At 29.4% G+C, this 15,271-nt stretch overlaps 1 long non-coding RNA gene across 2 annotated transcripts; it reads left to right on the forward strand.

Annotated features, from left to right (window-relative positions):
* Nucleotides 1-2,731: 2,731 nt before the first annotated feature.
* LOC135801150 (uncharacterized) lies at nt 2,732-5,752 on the forward strand. Of its 2 annotated transcripts, XR_010550313.1 has the most exons (3): nt 2,732-2,801; nt 4,983-5,311; nt 5,394-5,752. It is a non-coding gene; the product is annotated as an uncharacterized lncRNA (long non-coding RNA). The 2 variants fall into 2 exon arrangements; XR_010550312.1 differs by lacking the exon at nt 2,732-2,801 and having other exon boundaries at nt 4,875-5,311.
* Nucleotides 5,753-15,271: the final 9,519 nt, after the last annotated feature.

The raw sequence follows: 15,271 nt of genomic DNA on the forward strand, positions 1-15,271 counted from the left end.
ACTTATTGTAACTGCATACATTCAGGTAAATATTATTAATTAGATTATATTAATTCTTTAGATTATTTGTAAGTTATGTTATTTTGAATTTTTTTAATGTTTAAATTTTAGTTGCAATGTTTTTGGACGTCGAATCTTTGTGAAGGATTCACGCAGGCTGGGAGGAAGACATTAAGTGAAGTGAATAATTTAATGTTGATATGTGATGATAGAGATTATGAGTTGATAGATAAATTGCGGTTATTATCGAAACAAGTAAGGGATAGGTGTCCGCAGTTTACAGCGATGGGTTTCTTTTTGATTAATCACGCATTTATTTATACTTTGTTTAATATGGTTGTTTCGTATGTTATTGTGATGATACAAATGCATCAGAAGGCAAAAAAATTAGTTTAGTTTAAGTAAATTTAAATTTTTAAATAATTTATAATTTATATATGAATATAAAATAAAATTAAAATTAAAATAAATCTTTGTATGTTTTATTTTTTGTGATAAAACTATTGATATTGTCGGTGAGGTGAGGTGAATAGTGATAAAAACTAAAAATAAACATTTACATGAGCTCATGCGTTGTGTAAATCCACATAAATAAAGATAACTCATTAACGTGACTACAGAGGGCGCTAGTATGTCTACATTGGCATTAAATGCGTAGCCACGTTCTCGTCACAGTAGATTGTGTCGTTCAGCGAGTTGTTTGTTAGTAGTAGTGAGTGTGCATCGAGTTAAATAGAGATAATCGTGCTGTGCAGCGACCTCAAGCTGTTTTTAATGTTTATAAACACACGTAGTGTGTTCAAATTAAATGTATTGCATTCTTAACTATTGTCTATCATCAAAATCATCAAAGAATTATCGATCATTATGAATTTTCTTCAACATTACTTTGTTTTGATACATTTTTTTAATTCAATAATAACTAAAGTTTAAAAAACTGAAAAAACTTAGCAATATAATATCGAATAATATCACTACAACTACGATTTATAGTTGCTATGTTTATAGTAAATCTCATCTCTTACTTCTCACCCTTTGAGTTATATTTTTGCGATAAAATGTAGTTTATATACTTTTCCTAAGCTATAAATATGTCTATATCAAATTTTATTGCAATTGGTTGGATAATTTCTGCGTGAACGAGGAACAAACATACATTTATCCATCAAAACGTGCACATGTATAATATTAATAAAATAATAATTGATTTTCAATATTTATTTATATATTTTCCTGTTTTTATATAGTTTAAGTTATGATTAATATATGTGCACTAAATAATGTGAAATACAATGACCCATATTATATTCACAAAGTAAATTAGTTCATATAATGTATTATTAATATTTTTTACAGTTCAATAATACAATTAATATATTATAACAGAATATTACCTGAAATACAATTACAAAACGAACAAAGAAAAACTAAAATATTTCATTTTAACAAAAGCAGTTTACCCGGCAGCTACGAGAATGTTGCTTGACAATATAATCCTTCAAACTTCCATGCAACTAATGCTCAACACCATCTTAAACAAACATTTCCAAAACGCAAGATGTATTATCCAAATGCTACCATTTCCATCATCTCCTTTCGTGCATTTATCTTTATCCTCTGCTAATATTACAGTTCCACAAATAATAAATCCTTCAGATTGTGTTACTGATTGTGATCATTACATAGACGACGATCCACTACTCACCATAAGTTATGATTTACTCAGGTGTTTTCGTAGAAACCGAGAGTACACCTTCAAAGGTATTATATTTCTTACAAATGGAGAAATCGAAGATTACAAAACCGAAAATTTTGGATTGTATAATTATAAAGTACCAGTATATGCCGGAAATGCCATTTTTATAAAAAGAGTTGGTGATGAATTTGTTATTAGTGCTTTTACCAATTGGTTAATGAAAGATCACGTGATGTTAAATCGATGGAATATTTTTAAGCTGAAGTTTATGATGAAAGATGAAAATATAGATGATTTTTATTCTCTTGAGAGGAAAAAACGGAGTGGAGGTGTGTTAAACATAGGACTCAATACAGGTGTAGTAATTCCAGTTGCGATTAAAGGTATTAAAATCTGTTTGGTTGATATTTTTCGTTTTTTATTGCATAAATTTAATGAATTTTAGCGGAATTGAAAGGAATTGACTTGAGTATAATGGTGGAGTTTATAAAATCATTGAATATGACTCACAATATTATTATTTTCTATTATTCGCGTGAACCAAAATTTAATTTAGGTAATTTTTAACTATTCAATTACAGTGAAGCTTCCTTTTAACGATAAACTTACTTATGTTTATTTTAGGATTATTTACTTATAGGGAAGGCGACGTTAACAGTTATCCGATGTATACAATCTATTTAAGTTTTTGGTGCCTAAACCAACAATATTCATAGATTGGTTAAAATTGGTACAAGTCTTCAAACCGGATCTATGGATTTTTATTATTTTGTGTTATCTGACAATCGCAATATTTTTCTGGGTTGAAAACAGAATTTATAGAAATGCAAATTGTCCAGGATTTACTGCAGTCACTGGATTGTTTTTCCTACAAGGATTAGACGATAAAGATATACCTAAATACTCTAGAGCCAGATCATTAATTGCTACGTTATTAATAGTTGCTGTTTTATATTCCGCAGTTTTCTCGTCAGGTGTCGTTGATAAAATGATGACGACGAGTTATCAAGGTGATATTAGGACAATGGAGGATGTTGCTAATTCAAAACTGTATATTGAATGGGTGAATGATCCGCTTGCAATGTTTGATCGCAGCACATTAACAGTAAGTTATAAAGAGACGTGAAATACCGGTATTAATATCGATATACCGCAAATATTTTTTCAAATATTGATTTTTTAAAATTTTATTTTATTTTTAATCAAATTTACCGGTATTAAACACGAAATTATATCTAATACTAGCTTTAACCCACGGCTTCGCTCGCGAATATCTAAAATAATGAAGTTGCTTCTGTACGCGTCTGTAGTCACAGAAGAAGTAACAATGAAGTAGAATGGCGGGAAGTTTAAAATTGCTGAAAGTATAGTCTATGGAAGTATAGTGTACAGTCTCCATAGTGTAGTCAATTGGATTTGATGTTGACGTAGCTGTCGGTAATACAGTGTGATAATACAGTGTGATGGTACTATAGTACTTAGGTTTGAGCTTCATTGCTGGAATGCTAGATGGCGTTAAAGTAGTCAAATAGCCAGATGCAGAGGTATTATTGGCTAAACAATTTCTTTATTTTATTTTAAAAATAATTTTTTTATTAAATAAAAAGTAGCCTATAACCATTCGGGGACCACTAAGAATATGTGTACAAATTTTCATGATGATCGGTTAAGTCGTTTTTGCGTGAAAGTGTAACAAACATCAGGACTTTCGCATTTATAATATTTGTAGGGATTTACAATAATAATTTATTGATTGTTAATTATTTAGGAAGCTGAAATACGAGCATTTTCTCGTCGAATAAATGTTGATTCTGGTAAACCGTACACAGAAAAAGCTACAGCGCATTACATAACCGAAACAAAACGTACGTACAACATAACCTCAAATAACTTCAAATTAAATTATTTTAAATTAAAAATTACTTTAAAATTATTTTTAACAGTTTCAACATCATTATCTCCGTATCACGAAAGCGGACCGCATTTACAACATGTTAAAACCATAAACTACATCAGTTCCATGCTATATTGCAAAGTTGAATTGTGGAAAAGTGATTACACGCTTCTAATCCCGCGTTTGAACGATTTCATACAAAGATGTCGCGCCGCTGGTTTAATAACCAAATGGGAATGGGATGTGTACAGGGCGGTAAACAATATGTCCACATTATTAGCTTATTTAGACGAGAGTATTCCTTCTGCAGGACCTGTAAAATTAGTATTTGAACACGTACAAGGTGTTTTCGCTATCTGGATTACCGGTATTATAATTTCTATGATTATATTTATCAGTGAAATATTCTGGGTGGAAATATTCGATAGAGTTTGGATTATTTAAAGAAAATAGTATATTAAGTATTAAGTGGCTCAACGAGTGTTTAACAACGTTTAGTCACGTGATGCTTACGAGAAGCATCAGCGCTGGTTTTAACTTCTTTGACTGACGGCGCTTGGCATTTCCTATGATCTTGTGCTGCACCGTTGGCAAATGCGCAGGCGCTAATTCTATCCTGTGAATAAAGCCCGTAAATAAAGTACTTTAGTCACGGCTTTGGCTATCTGTGTTTGAAGTACCATTTTTTGTAGCATTGAAAAACTGGCACTTTAAAACTGACAGATGAAAATTTAAGTTTTAAACGCTCAGTATATTTAATACTAAATACTGGTCAATTATCTAGATTATATTTGTTCATTACTGATGACATGAGCATATCGTAATTAAATATTGTAAACAATGAATTTATGTTTACAATCTTTTGGCGTCGAAACATTTGTTTCCTTTCATTACCAAAAATGACTGAAGCAAGTATATTATACTTAAAAAAATGGCTGTCTTACATGACGATTTTCCCATCATATAATACAGAAACACAAACATTTGAATCAACAAAGAAGAAACTCACAATTTTATTGGCTATATTAATCGGATGGAGTTTTGGCAGACAGATTGCAATTTTGTTTTTTGGTGAACAATCAAGTTTTTTTCTTATGTCTGGCGAATTCATCGTAACATTAATTTTATTCGATGATATATTACTAAACACCAAAGAAAACACAAAGAAATTAAACGTTTTGTTTGGTTATGTAGACAAAATGTATAATACTAACCTTAAAATTACCGAAGAATCAAAACCAACGAGTAAAAAATTGAAATTTGGTATGATTGTGTGGAATTTTGTATTTTTAAGTGTATTAACTTCAATGTGGAGTTTAATGTTGGCAAATGCATCATTTTGGTTTGCCTTACAAAGATTCTTCGAATTAATTTCGTTTTATTTCATGCAAGCTGCAATTGTATGGCGATATATCCTACTTGGGTTGATTAGAAAAAAACTTTTGAGTATTAATCAACAAATTAAACAAGTGGATGTGAAACGTGCTTATTCTGACGACGTACATAACCTCCTAGATGAATTAATCATGCAACATAATTTAATTGTCAACTGTGTGGATGTTTTTAACGATTTATTGGGACGTCAAACTTTATTGGTGAAGATTTATGAATCGTTACAAGTTCTAATCACGCTTGATATGTATTTGGGTGATTATTTTAAGAAGAATTTTAAAGTGAGTGCAGGAGAAAATCTTTTGGCTGTTATAACCACATATGTTATGGTAGGTTATGTTTTAATTTACTTTATTGCTTTGTATTTAATGGAAATAGAATATATTTGAGGTTATGTTGTTACTTTTGTAGGCACAATGTATTTTGACATGCAATATCAGTGAACATATCAACCAGGCTGGAAAACAAACACGAAGTGAGGTGAATAATTTACTACTGGTTTGTAATGACAAGGATTTTGAGCAGAGGAATAAATTAAAGTTTTTATTGAGACAAGCAAAGGATAGATGTCCTGAATTGTCAGCGATGGGTGTTTTTCCGATTAATCATGCGTTGATTTTTACGCTTATTAATATGACTGTGTCGTATGTTATTGTTATTATACAAATGCATCAAAAAGCTTAGAATTGAATTGAATTTATATGTATAAAAAAGAGTGTTAGTTACACCATGTATAACTCAAGAACAGTTGAACAGAATTTGATGATTTATGATTTGTTGGGTTTGTCTTTACACTGAATAGGAGAATAATTATTAAAATATTGAAAATTGTGATTGGAAAGGTGTTAAATAAGGGATGAAAGTTTATATAGAGATCTAATTATGTTTATAGTTGAATAAAGGAATTTGAGAGGGCGTTAAAGGGCATTATTAGCTCTTTTTAATTTTTTGAATAAAATTGCAAATTTTATTGTAAAATTGACATATACAGGGTGTTACACAAAAATAAATAATTATTTGCATTTTTACTAAAAAATCTCCATTTTTCAAATTTTGTATCAAATAAATTACAATTTTCTCTTCTGATAAACATAATTTACTTTTTTCTACTTTATAATTAAATTGTACTTTGATCAATTATACAAATTATGTATGATTAATAGATAATTATCAAACAACAAAACATTATATACACGTGCTGCCATCAAACTACATTAGAAGAATGAATATGAGTACAATAACAAGCATTTCCTGTCTTCGCAAATGGCTGACCCTAATGTTAATATATCCATCTTACAATACAAAACTTCAAAAGTTTGAATCAAGCCAATTGAAATGCACATTATTAATTATACTAGTAGTTTCTTGCGGTATCACAAAACAGGTCGTGATTGTGTTTTTTGAAGAAAAATTGAGTCCGTTTATATATTTCGGACAATTTATTGTTGTCTTAGCAATGGGTGACATTATTTTATTGAATACAAAAGAAAAAACTAAGAAAATGAATAAATTCTTTGGTTATATCAACGAAATCAACAAAAATAGCATTTCTAACCTCACAAAACAAGAATCAACGTTTAACTTTATAAAATGCGTGTGTATTGTATGGAATATTGTGTTTATCAGTACTCTAATTACAATAAGCATTGTGGTATCAATTTCTATGCCATTGGAATTTGCCTCGCAGAGAATAGTAGAAATTTTCCCTTTTTATTTCATGCATGCAGGAATTATTTGGCGGTGTTTAATCTGTGGTTATATGAAAACACAACTTATAAATCTAAATGACACTTTAATACAAATTGATGTATCACGTGGTTGTTCCAATGATGTACATAAACTCCTAGATAAAGTAATAGTTCAACATAATGCAATTGTTAACTGGGTGGATGTTTTTAATGATTTATTCGGTCGACAAATTCTTGTGATGACGCTTTATGAGGCTGGTCATGTGCTTGCTGCGCTTGATATGTATTTGACTGGGTATTTTAAGGATACGATTAATTCCGATAAAGGGGAGATTTCATTGTTTATGATGACCTTATACGTTGTTGTAAGTTATTATTGGTGATGTTATGTTAAATATATTTTAATAAAATAGTTTTATTGCAGTTACAATGTTTTTGCACGTTGAATATTTGTGAACGCTTCAGTGCAAGTGGAATTCAAAGCAGAAACATCGTGAACAACTTAATGTTGAAATGTGATAATAGAGATTATGAATTGGTGGATAAATTGAGGTTATTGGCAAAACAGGCGAGGGATAGATGTCCGCAGTTTTCAGCGATGGGTTGTTTTGTTGTTAATCATGCTTTTATTTATACTTTTGTTAATATTATCGTGGCGTATATTATTGTTATTATACAAATGCGGCATAATTGATAAAAAATGAAGGAAATGACTAAATTATCCCTACTAATATTATAAATGCGAAAGTCCTGATGTTTGTTACACTTTCACGCAAAAACTACTTAACCGATCATCATGAAAATTTGTACACATATTCTTAGTGGTCCCCGAATGGTTATAGGCTTTTATTTAATAAAAAAAATTATTTTCTAAATAAAATAACGAAATTGTTTAGCCAATAATACCTCTGCATCTGGCTATTTGACTACTTTAACGCCATCTAGCATTCCAGCAATGAAGCTCAAACCTAAGTACTATAGTACCATCACACTGTATTATCACTCTGTATTACCGACAGCTACGTCAACATCAAATCCAATTGACTACACTATGGAGACTGTACACTATACTTCCATAGACTATACTTTCAGCCATTTTAAACTACCCGCCATTCTACTTCATTGTTACTTCTTCTGTGACTACAGACGCGTACGGAAGCAAATTCATTATTTTAGATATTCGCGAGCGAAGCCAAGGGTTAAAGCTAGTATAATATAAAGTTATGTTACACTAATTTTAATTTTATACGTTTTATTGTTTGTGTTGAACGTTAATTATTATTGAAAATCACTAAATAATTATCAATATAATACTCTTAATGCCTTTGAGTGTTGTATTAAAATATTATGTTTTTAATAAAAATAAAACTAGGTATAACCAATACAAAGAAAAAAGTTTATTAAAAAGAAGAAGAACTGTTAACATCGTGTGTAGAACATATTTTTCCGTGAAAATATATTGCAGATGGAATAAAATTGGGGTTATAATGTTTTCTTTTGTCAATACAATGTATTTTGACATCTAAGGTTATACTACTTAACTTGACTTAAGATAATGTTATAATCTATGTAAATATAAATTTAAAAACTCCTTTCCTTACAAATTAAACAGAAATTTCTAGTTATATCTCACTTAATTTCCTTCAGTATCATTATAATTAAATTATGCCTTAATCAATTACACTAATTATGTCTGATTATAACCAAACACATAAACATTAATAAAAAAATACTTATACGTGCTGCCATCAAACATATTGATACCCACAGTAACACAATAAAGATGAGTACAATAACAACTCTTTCCTACCTAAAAAAGTGGCTGACTTTAAGTTTAATATACCCATGTTACAATGACAAAACAAAAAAGTTTGAATCAACCCAACTAAAGTTCATTTTACTACTTCTATTTGTAATTTGTTGGAGTGTCGCAAAACTAGTAGGATATACCCTCATCGAAGAAGAAATGAGTCCGTTTTTATTTTTCGGACAATTCATTGTTATTATAGCACTGGCAGATTTTGCTCTGTTGAATATCAATAAAAACACTAAGAAAATAAACAAATTATTTGGTTACATGGATGAAATCACCAATAATAACATTTCTTACCTCACAAAAAAAGAACCAACATGTAACTTCATTAAATTTTTTTGTATTGCCTGGAATGTTGTGTTTATTACTGCTTTAACGTCAATGGGTTTTGCGTTAACAATGTATATGTCATTACAATTCGTCTTTCAAACAACGCTTGAAATTTCAGCTTTTTATTATATGCAAGCTGCGAGTGTTTGGCGAAATTTACTCTGTAGTTACATGAGAACACAACTTTTGAATCTAAATGATAATTTAATACAAATTGATGTATCACGTGGTCATTGTCATGATGTACATAACCTCCTAGATAAATTAATAATAAAACATAATTTAATTGTCAACTGGGTGGATGTTTTTAATGATTTATTCGGTCGTCAAACTCTGTTGATGAAGATTTATGAAACTGGATATATTCTTGCTGCACTCGATATGTATTTGACTGGATATTTTAAAAATATTATTGAATCCAACAGAGGGGAAATTTCATTGTTATTAACTACATTATACGTTGTTGTAAGTTAAGTTACTATTGGTTATTAATATTATGTTAATCTTTGTTTGTTAAAAAATAGTTTTGTTTCAGTTTCAATGTGTTTGGACGTTGAATATTTGTGAACGCGTCAGTGCAAGTGGAAATCAAAGCATAAACATCGTAAATAATTTAATGTTAAAATGTGATGAGAGAGATTATGAGTTGATGTGTAAATTGAGGTTATTGTCGAAACAGACGAGGCATAGATGTCCGCAATTTTCAGCGATGGGTTGTTTTACTGTTAGTCATGCTTTTTTATATACTTATGTTAATATAATCGTGTCCTATATTATAGTTATTATACAAATGCGACATCATACATAAATTGTTAACTGAATTATATAATATTAGATAATTTTTTGCCTGCAATTATGTTAACAATGTTTTTAGTGAAAGTGAAATCTACGTTTACTTTCTATCATTATCCCTACTAATATTATAAATGCGAAAGTCTTGATGTTTGTTACACTTTCACGCAAAAACTACTTAACCGATCATCATGAAAATTTGTACACATATTCTTAGTGGTCACCGAATGGTTATAGGCTACTTTTTATTTAATAAAAAAAATAATTTTTTAATTAAAATAAAGAAATTGTTTAGCCAATAATACCTCTGCATCTGGTTATTTGACTACTTTAACGCCATCTAGTATTCCAGCAATGAAGCTCAAACCTAAGTACTATAGTACCATCACACTGTATTATCACACTGTATTACCGACAGCTACGTCAACATCAAATCCAATTGACTACACTATGGAGACTGTACACTATACTTCCATAGACTATACTTTCAGCCATTTTAAACTTCCCGCCATTCTACTTCATTGTTACTTCTTCTGTGACTACAGACGCGTACGAAAGCAACTTCATTATTTTAAATATTCGCGAGCGAAGCCAAGGGTTAAAGCTAGTTTTACTATAATCTCAATTCCAAATTTTCTTATTTAACACTCTTTTAGTAAAAAAATTTTATATTTTAATATGTATTCTGCTATTCCTGCTAAAGACAAATCGAATAAATCATAAATCATAAAAATCTGTCTAGTCGTTCTTGAGTTATAAATAGTGTAACTAACACAACTGCCTTTTAAATATGTGACGGTAAATGTACGTAGGAAAGGGAATGTGCATTTTTAAGTGTTAACTAAGGGATAAAAATGGTTATGCCCATTCACCGTAACATATAAATTATATTAAGTAAGTATGGTTGACACAGGAATTACGATTAATGCACTATTTAAGTACATTTTATATTACTTACTGTTTGCGTCCAGCATTATCATTACCGCATAAAACTGAATGAGAATCAATATGATACTCTTAATGCCCCTGGGCATTTTACTAAAATATTATATCTGTAATTATAATAAACATAGACATAACGAGTAAAAAGTGAAAAGTATAAAATTTGTGTTCATTCTTCAGAGTCTCACAAAATGTCAACCATGATACTTGAGAATTTTTATAACAATACAATAACAAGTTCTTTGCAGTTAATGTTAAATATAGTCATAAACACACATTTTAAAGATGCAAACTGTATCATCCATTCAACAGCTTCTCAAGTAACTCCTTTTTATGATTTTTCTTTATCTTCATTGAATTTTACAGTATTGCAATATGTGAATCCTCTAAAATGTGTCCATGCGTGTAATTATTACATTGTATATGATCCTCTGCAGACAATAAATAACTACATTCGATTGTGTCTACGAAATAACGGCGAATATACTTTCAAAGGAATATTTTTTCTTGAAAATGATGAAATTGATGATTATAAGTATGAAAACTTTAAAAACTTTGAGTTATATCCAGTTTATGCAGGGAATGCCATTTTTATTAAACAAATTGATAATGAATTTGTAATACACGCGTTTAAAAACTGGAGTGTTACTGAGTACGAAGTATTAAATCGTTGGGATATTTATAAGAAAAGATTTCAAAACGAAATGAATTTTGAGTTTTTTTCAATGAATAGAATTAAGAAATCTGGTGGTACATTAACAGTTGGACTAAATATTGATTCAGTACCATATGCAGACGGAAGTATGGATATTTACTATTAAAAACTGGTGAAATTTTTATTCTTTAAAATAATGTTAATTTTATTGTAGCGAAGAGAATTGGTTCTCATTTGAATATGATGATTGAATTGATGAAATCATTGAATATTTCTTTAAGTGTTTATTATAGTATGTTTGATCTTGAGGTACCAAAATTTGATTTAGGTAAATATTTGCAAATATTTTTTTAATTTTTTAATAGTTAGTTATGTATAAGCAAGTGCACCATCTGTTAGAAGCGCTGAGTTACTATAGATATTCAATAATCGTTAACCTAACTAAAATTTGAATTATGAACATGAGTTTGTATGTTTGTTACTCTTTCAAACAAAAACTACTCAAACAAATTTGATGAAACTTAACAATATTAAAGTATATGTGCCAAAAGAGGAGATGTACTACTATTTGTTGCAAAAATATAACTTTTACGGTGTTAAATTAGGAATTAAAGTTGATACACATTTTTTTTTTAAATAATAACTGAAATGGCTTTATAGTGTTTAAAACGAAGTTGTAAATAATAATTAAATATTTAATTTTTTATAGGATTATTTTATCAAGAAGGGGAGGTTACCACCTATCCGATCTCCAATCTAATTTTAACTTTATTTGTACCCAAACCAAGGTAATAAATTCCAAAATAAACAAAAATCTAACTTAATACAAATATATATTTATAGGATATATTTGGATTGGAAAACATTAATACAAGTATTTGAAGTAAAACTATGGGCGTTGATTATATCGTGTTATGTTTTAATTGCGTTATTCTTTTGGTGGGAAAATGAAATTTTTGGTGATATAAATGGTTTAGGATTCACTGCAATCACTGGGTTATTTTTTCTTCAAGGATTAAACGATAATCACATTCCACACCACATTCGAGCTCGTTGTTTGATTGCAACAATGTTAATTCTAGCAGTATTATATTCTTCTTTGTTTTCATCTGGTATTCTTGGAAAAATGATGACTGCTAGCTATGAAAATGATATTAGAACAATGGAGGATCTAGCTGATTCAAAACTTATTGTAGAGTGGGCTAACGACCCATTTAAGCTTATAGATCGTGAAACAATGACAGTAAGTTATATTTATAAATTCCGTATATACATTACTAGTCCTATGTTCGGTATGTATACCGCAAGTCCAACATAGGACTGTAATCCCTACTAATATTATAAATGCAAAAGTCCTGATGTTTGTTACACTTTCACGCAAAAACTACTTAACCGATCATCATGATAATTTGTACACATATTTTTAGTGGTCCCCGAATGGTTATAGGCTACTTTTTATTTAATAAAAAAAATTATTTTTAAAATAAAATAACGAAATTGTTTAGCCAATAATACCTCTGCATCTGGCTATTTGACTACTTTAACGCCATCTAGCATTCCAGCAATGAAGCTCAAACCTAAGTACTATAGTACCATCACACTGTATTATCACACTGTATTACCGACAGCTACGTCAACATCAAATCCAATTGACTACACTATGGAGACTGTACACTATACTTCCATAGACTATACTCTCAGCCATTTTAAACTTCCCGCCATTCTACATCATTGTTACTTCTTCTGTGGCTACAGACGCGTACGGAAGCAACTTCATTATTTTAGATATTCGCGGGCGAAGCCAAGGGTTAAAGCTAGTATTTAATACAGCGTAGTCACGATTTAACGAAGATCTTTATATTTATTCTTTGTTTTGGGTCAGTTACCTGAAAGATTGAGTTTATAACCAACGCAACAAAATATTAAACAAATATTCTTCGATATATTATTAATTATATAACTAATTGATAAATATTTTTAGAATGCAGAACTTCGTGTTTTTTCTCATTGGGTCATATCCAATTACAGCATACCTTACACAAGGAAAGCTATTGTAACTTATATAACAGAAACAAAATGTTAGTTTTTATTTTACCTTTAAATTAAGTTATAATTTTATTTTATTATACATCTTGTTATTTATAGTGACAATGGCATTATCTGACCATTATGGAGGAAAGTATATGAATGTCTCCAAACCATTGGAAGCTGTTATTATGCAATTGAATTGTATAATTTCTGACAGGCGTTTTGAATACATTTTGTATCTTCCGTTGATCAACGATTACGTTCACAGATGTCGCAGTGCGGGTTTGATGATGAAATGGGAATGGGATGCTTATAGATCAGCGAATAAAATGACGGCGTTACTTGCGTACTTGGATAACAGTCCACCACCAATTGAACCTATCATATTAGAGTTGCAACATGTTCGTGGTGTGTTTGGTATTTGGATTGTTGGAATTTGCATTGGAATTTTAATATTTTTCATTGAAAAATTGTGGATTGAAATATTTTATAGTTTTACTTTTGTTTTAATGAATTATTGATGATACTTTTAGTTTGTTTATGCGGAAATTACATTAGTTGTGTGTAATTCACATTTTTGAAGTGAAAAGTTCTTTAGAATCATTGTGATTTCAAACTTAATGAAACGACACTAAAAACAAACAAACGCATTTGTTTATATACAGTATTTCCTATTATCTTCGTCTCCTCTTTGTGCGCTGCTTCGTAGCTTATACTATTTTCGTCAGTGCAGTGTTCTGAAGGATTCACTTCTACCACTTGTGAACTGCACACATGATTCTTTCTTAGAAATACGAGAGTTTTGTATGTTTGTTACACTTTCACGCAAAAACTACTCAACCAATTTTGATACATTTTTGTTTACAAATAGTTATAGCCGTGGAAAAGAACATAAGCCATATTATGTTCCAAAAATATGATTGTAAAAGTGTTAAATAATAAAAAGAAGTTTTTATATGAATATTTTAACTTAATGATAATGTTAACTAAAGGATGAAAATAGATATGTCCATTCACCGTTACATATATAAATATTATATTATGTAAGTAAGTTTATATTAATATTATATTAATTTATATTACTTACTTACCAGCATTATCATTACCGCACAAAACTGAATAAAAATCAATATGATACTATTAATGCCCCTGAGCATTGTACTAAAATATTATGTTTCTAATTATTTATAACAAAAAAGTATAAAATTTGTGTTCATCCTTCAGAGTCTCACAAAATGTCAACCATGATACTCGATAGTTTTTACAACAACACAATAACAATTTCTTTGCAGTTAATGTTAAATATTATTATAAACATAAATTTTAAAGACACAAATTGTATCATACATTCAACAACTTCACAAGTAACTCCTTTTAATGATTTTTCTTTATCTTCATTGAATTTTACAGTGTTGCAATATGTGAATCCTCAAAAATGTGTCCCAGCTTGTAATCATTACATTGTATATGATCCTCTGCATACAATAAATAATTACATTCGATTGTGTCTACGAAAAAATGCTGAATATACTTTCAAAGGAATATTTTTCCTTGAAAATGATTCGATCGATGATTATAAGTATGAAAAGTTTAAAAACTTTGAATTATATCCAGTTGCATAAACTGGAAATGCAATTTTTATTAAACAAATTGATAATGAATTTGTAATACACGCGTTTAAAAACTGGAGTGTTACTGAGTACGAGGTTGTAAATCGTTGGGATATTTATGAAAAAAAGTTTCTAGATGAAAATAATTTTGAGTTTTTTTCGATGAATAGGATTAAGAAATCTGGTGGTACATTAACAGTTGGACTAAATACTGATAACGTACCATATGCAATTGGAAGTAAAAATATTTATTATTAAAAGCGAGTGATTTGTGTATAGTAGTAATTATTATTTACTTTTAGAAAATAGAATTGGATCACATTTGAATATGATGATTGAATTTATGAAATCATTGAATATTTCTTTAAGTATTTATTATAGTCAATATGACCTTAAAGTACCCAAATTTGATTTTGGTAAATATTTTTACT

The sequence above is a fragment of the Atheta coriaria genome, unplaced genomic scaffold, assembly GCF_025399875.1.
Source record: "Atheta coriaria isolate IRGN ID8LTWV9N9 unplaced genomic scaffold, Caltech_Dcor_3.1 hic_scaffold_10_pilon, whole genome shotgun sequence".
Lineage (NCBI taxonomy): Eukaryota > Metazoa > Arthropoda > Insecta > Coleoptera > Staphylinidae > Dalotia > Dalotia coriaria.